This window comes from Triticum dicoccoides, chromosome 3B (assembly GCF_002162155.2).
Source record: "Triticum dicoccoides isolate Atlit2015 ecotype Zavitan chromosome 3B, WEW_v2.0, whole genome shotgun sequence".
Lineage (NCBI taxonomy): Eukaryota > Viridiplantae > Streptophyta > Magnoliopsida > Poales > Poaceae > Triticum > Triticum dicoccoides.
The window spans coordinates 777394073-777400296 of record NC_041385.1 but is presented as its reverse complement, the minus strand read 5'-3'; the positions used below and the strand labels follow the sequence as shown (position 1 = coordinate 777400296).

At 44.7% G+C, this 6224-nt stretch overlaps 1 long non-coding RNA gene across 1 annotated transcript; it reads right to left on the bottom strand.

Moving 5' to 3' along the window:
- Positions 1–4513: 4513 nt before the first annotated feature.
- On the bottom strand, positions 4514–5048 carry LOC119282189. The gene is made up of 3 exons (XR_005138650.1): positions 5010–5048; positions 4750–4805; positions 4514–4535 (listed from the first exon to the last, which is right to left on the bottom strand). It is a non-coding gene; the product is annotated as an uncharacterized LOC119282189 (long non-coding RNA).
- Positions 5049–6224: the final 1176 nt, after the last annotated feature.

Below are 6224 nucleotides of genomic sequence, written 5' to 3'. Positions count from 1 at the left end.
GGGGCCCTCCTTCCCTGTCCGCTTGTGGGCGCCGGCACGGGGCGGCACCTTCGAGCGGCAGTGCTGGACGCCCGCGGGATCCAGCGACGCGGCGGCAGTCTCGCGGGGCGGCGGGGTGGTCTGCTGTGGTGGCGCTCCGGCGATCCTCGGGCTGCGCACTGCGGGGCGGCTGCGGTGCTCCCGTCTCGGGAGGTGGCTCGCGACCGGTCTCGGGCCGGATCCGTCCGGATCTGGCTTTGGGAGCCGGCCGGTGGCGCCTGGCTCCGGTGGTGCGTGCCCGACGGCTCCGGCGCTTGGAGCCCGCCAGGCGACACGGGTAGGGCAGCGGTCGGGCGTGGCTGCTGCTCCGGCCGTGGGCGGCGACATGGGAAGTCTCGGTGGCCTACCGGTGTCATGGCGGCTTCACGGTGACTCGACGGATCTGCCCGCGGCAACGGCCGGCTCCTCCGGCATCGGTTTGTCTGCGTCCGGGCCATCTCGTCCTTCACCCCATCTCCTCGTCGCTCGGGCGCTACTCCCATCAATGGGCTGGTCCTTTCCTAGCTGCGATCCACCGCTCGTCTCGCGCCTGATGCCACAGGACAGAGCTCGTCTCGCGCACGATGCAGCAGGACCGAGCTCGTCTCGCGCACGATGCAGCAGGACCGGGCTCGTCTCGCGCACGATGCAGCAAGACCAAGCTCGTCTCATGCACGATGCAGCAGGACCGAGCTCGTCTCGCGCACGATGCTGCAGGACCGAGCTCATCTCGCGCTTGGGGTAGCAGGATGGGTCGGTGGATGCCGGTTCTGGCCGACCTATTGGGTCTCGACGCTGAGGGTTGCCCAGGGGCGCGAAAGGTGGGACCTTTCCGCTCGTCTCTTTTGTTGGGGTGCGCCGGGTCACAGGTGAGGTGGTGTCGAGGTCTTGGATGCTGGGGCGGTGGCCCTGGTGGTGGTGGTGGCGCGGTGCTCTTGGACAAAGCCCGCGCCTTGGTGCTGCCCGCTCATCATGGCCGTGTGGGCGGCGTGGTTGCCAGGGTGTGGCGTTCGGTGGAAGTGAATGTTGGCCGAGGTGAAAACTTGCTCTATCTTCGGACGGACCGGCGGCGGCGAAGATCGCTCCCTTCTTGAAGGGATCGTCGCGGCTCTCATTGCCCGTCATGTGGCTCCGGGGGAAACTTTGATCCTTGGATCGGGTGCTGGCGGTGCTCCGGCGTCGTTTCCTTCCCGAAGGCGCCGCCTTGGAGCGCATGGTTCGTCATACGTAGCTTCATATCTTCGGGGCGGTAGTGCTAGGAGTAGTGTTGCTGCGCTCAGCGCCTTTCTATCCCGTCCTAGGTGTGTGCATGTGTTGCGGTGGCGTAGCGTGTGGTTGTACTGGATGCTTGTGGGTTGTTGCTTTATATATAAAGCGGGGCAAAAGCCTTTTTCGGTGAATGAATAAAGAAAACTTCATCATAGAACTTGCTGGTCGTTAACACAAAGCAAAAGAAAATTCATGTGGAAATCTTACATGAATTGAGCGTATAACAGGCGTTCACAAAACTATCAATTAATCAGTATCAAAGCAATGAAACTCGTTCTACGAGTTGCAATGAATGTCGGCAATAGCTCCATTCGGGCAGTTGAAACAACTAGATGACCCGTTGCGCCCATGGCGCAAAGGCCGAATGTAAGCCAATTGGTGTAAGAGTATGCATTAACATAATATTGTTCAAAAAGAATAGCTCATATACTATATGCAGTAAGTACATAAGATTGGAAATGATACACCAAGTCATGCAGGAAAGGACCCTTGTGATCTTTTTAGATTGGATAAATAATCATGCAGAGCCTTTGGATATGCACTTGAAGGAGCATATATTTCCTTTATCATGGTTGTTTCAAAAGCATGCGATAGAGCAGTCTAAGTAGCGGATAATCGATAGCTAAATGCACAGCACTGTCTTACAGGATTACATAAGATCGAAAAGGAGGATAAACATAGATGTCTTTGTAGGCATTTATACTAATACTATGTTATATAGCAAGGGGCTCCTACAGCTTGCTTATATTGAGTAGGCAATCAGGCACAATCCCTTGGAAGTGCATTTGAAGCCGAAAGCATATGCTTGCCCTTCGTTCATGTGGGTCCGACGAAAGAAGTCACTCCAGCATTTAGTGATGGTGGCCCTTTTGTCAACTCCCTTATAAAGCGGGCCGTGACAGTGGTTGTTCTGTCTCCAGTTGTGATCGGAAGTTCACCGTGGTCAGCATCCATGTGTGGGAAAAGGGAACCCGTAGAAATAAAACACATGGAAATAAGTACTGATTGATTATAGATAGATGACTACTGATGATACATGTTTTACATGAGATCCAAAATGATGCCAAATATAAAAGTATCGGCAGGTACTGATAGTAATACTAAGTCAGGTAGCAAAGGATTCTTGTGATCTGCAGAGGCCTTTGGACGTGCACTTCGAGGAGAAAACATATGTTTCTTTCATCATGGCTGTTTGAAAAGCATACCACACGGCAGTCTAAGCATAAGATCCAAAAGGATGATAAACATAGAAGTCTTGGTAGGCATCTATATTAATGCTAAATTATATAGCAAGGGGCTCTTGCAACTTGCTTATATTGGGTAGACGATCAGGCGCGGTCCCTTGGAAGTGCATTTGAAGGCGAGCATATATATGCTTGCCCTTTGTTCATGTGAGCCTGACCGAAGAGGTCACTCATCCTCTAGTGATGGTGGCCCTTTTGTCAACTCCCTTATAAAGCGGGCCGTGATAGTGGTTGTTCCGTCTTCAGTTGTGATTGGAAGTTCACCGTGCTCAGCATCCATGTGTGGGAAAAGGGAACCCGTAGAAATAAAACATATGGAAATAAGTACTGATTGATTATAGATAGATGACTACTGATGATACATGTTTTACATGAGATCCAAAATGATGCCAAATATAAAAGTATCGGCAGGTACTGATAGTAATACTAAGTCAGGTAGCAAAGGATTCTTGTGATCTGCAGAGGCCTTTGGACGTGCACTTCAAGGAGAAAACATATGTTTCTTTCATCATGGCTGTTTGAAAAGGATACCACACGGCAGTCTAAGCATAAGATCCAAAAGGATGATAAACATAGAAGTCTTGGTAGGCATCTATACTAATGCTAAGTTATATAGCAAGGGGCTCTTGCAACTTGCTTATATTGGGTAGATGATCAGGCACGGTCCCTTGGAAGTGCATTTGAAGGCGAGCATATATATGCTTGCCCTTTGTTCATGTGAGCCTGACCGAAGAAGTCACTCATCCTCTAGTGATGGTGGCCCTTTTGTCAACTCCCTTATAAAGCGGGCCGTGACAGTGGTTGTTCTGTCTCCAGTTGTGATTGGAAGTTCACCGTGGTCAGCATCCATGTGTGGGAAAAGGGAACCCGTAGAAATAAAACATATGGAAATAAGTATTGATTGATTATAGATAGATGAGTATTGATGATACATGTTTTACATGAGATCCAAAATGATGCCAAAGGAAATAGAAGTCATTATGAAAAGTAGTTTTCTATTTTCATCTCTTAACAAATACTCCTAGTATACACAAACTTCCAATAAGCACATGCTATTGAAGATTAATATTCACAACATGCACAACAGCATATCCACCTGATGGTATAGTAATATATCAATATCATGGCAATGGTGGATATTTTCTTCTCAAAACTATGCATATAACCTGGCACCTTGATGCATATGTCCCAAACCTGCATATGATGCTTTTCTGATCAGGAACTATATGGAAAAGAAACATTTTTATCTGATTGAAGCTCAAAAGTGATCACATTGGATCATATTCAAAATCGATCAAAAGTGACCAAATTGGAGCATATTCAAAATCTATAGCTTATAACTCTAGTAAAAAATATGCTTTTTCACACAGTAGCCAAGCAAGCACAAAAATTCTTGTTCATTACCTTCAGGCTTGGACAAACACGAGATCTGGAATAAAACAATGCAATTTGGTCAGATAAGAAACATGCAACTATAGAATATTTTAGAGCCCCAGCAAAAACATTTTCATACACGTTTTAGTGTGGATCACTACATTGATCAAAGAAAACCAATGGGAACAGAGGAAGAGGCAACCTTTATACTTAAAATATGCATGCAAAACAAATAAACATCAGAACTACTTTGAGAATCAACTAAAAAAGTAGGATGGTGCCTACATGAAATCCATTTGATCTGAGGTACACTGTTAACCATGTTTCTTGTTCTCAGGAAGATTCTGCATTTCATAAAGTTTCTGGGCTATCTGTAGTACATGGTGAGCCATGTGAGAATCGAGATCTGGTTAATGTATTGGAAGAGCTGGAAAAAAATATGTTGCTACGTATTGGAAGGGCACAATATTAGTTAGATGGTCGATGCAACAAAGTGTACTTGTAAATCAAGGTTCAGGGAGATCAATGGATCCACTTACTGTAGTGGAACCAACAAAAGACTGCACCAACAAGAGATGTCGTGCGCCCACGAGCTCCCACAAACCACGCCCACTGGAGAAAGAGGAGCCACTGCACAGGCAGCACCCCACGTCACATAAAGGACAACTTAATTCAGATGTGATATCAGACATGTGGCTTGAACTATTCAATCCAATTGTTCAGAATATAAAACAAATATATTATGGAATGTGCGGCAAATGCTGTCAAGAATGTAAAAATCAAGAGACTGACATTCACACCGAAATATGGTATATATGAGCCTAAAATTTACAATAGGACTAACCATGCAAAAGAAACGTGCATGGCTATATAAATGAAGGAGTTGCACCTTTAAGCATCCTTCTTGCGAAACCAGACAAACGATGTAGAAGAAACAATGCATAGAGATGGAAACCAAGGTATCAGATCAAAAGAGAAATACGACAAAAGCAATCATGTAGCAATTTCATAGTTCGACCAAAGCTTTTGCAGGAAGATATAAAAAACAGAAATACATGACAGAGGTTCAAACATAGGTTTGTTTTTCAAGAGAGTAGCTCTAACCAATTCAAGAGTTCCATGGTAACTGTGAGGTGAGAAACAACGAGAAGTTGCCATATTTTACTTGTCCAAATGAAGAACTCCATCTGCCTAGCTGCCTGAAAGTGAAAATAAATCAACTTGCATCAATAGCAAAAAACAAAGGAAGGCATGGACCATTTTCTTAAGCACCTATGAACTTAATTGAATGACACAAAGAAGAAAAAGCAAATGCATTCCATGATATGTTCCCACATGACCTGAGAAGATCGAAAGCATTTCAAATGAATTACATGATCTATAGTTAAAACAATAGTGATGGTGATACCTCCCGAGGTATGATTTCAGTAGTGATGTGACTATAAGTTGTCATCCGGAACCTGGGCTAGGAAAAGGAGACTCCTAGCGATGGCTCGACCAATGCAGGGCAATGGCTGGACAGGCGTCTGGAGTGGCATACTGAGTCAAGTTTAGAAAGCAACACCACACCCTGCAATATTTGCGATATTTGCGGTAAAAGTACTTACTAAGGTATCGTGGACCCTGCAGTATACCCTGCATTATCATAGTTGTAACTGCACCAACATGGACACACTGGTTACTAAAAAAGAACCTCTACATCATTGAAAATGAACATATGGTGTGTGAACCATATCAATATGGCAAAGTACCCCATTTCATGATAGTGCCAATGGCTGAATATGCCACACGAACACAAACACTCTATCGCTTGCTTCAGGTATTAATTTTGGATAACTTGCTATCAAAACATTGTGTTAAAAATTATTTTCTAACAAATATACCAAGAGACGCTTAGTTCAGCAAAATCAACACGACTACATGACAAACTATCAAACATTGCACTATATCCCAAGAATATATAAACAAGGAGACATCAATCTAACAAATTCAGCAATGGTTCACTGATGATGTCTAAGTCCTTTTGGTTCACTAATCTTTCTGAACTCATTCGTTTTTGAGAAATTATTTCTGAACCTGACATGCATATAATTTTTTTCGGAATAAATATAGCTTGTACATAGCAATAAAAATTGGTTCTCAACCACAAGATCAATACTGCATGCATTTAACAAGCCTAGTAATGCTTTTGGGAGTTGATGTATCTATTTAAAATTCAAATATCAATCTATAGCAATAAATCCCTTCTTGATAGGTATTGCATACAACAAACTTTAGACATGGAATATTCATTCCATGAACCAGAAGTAGAAGAGCTAC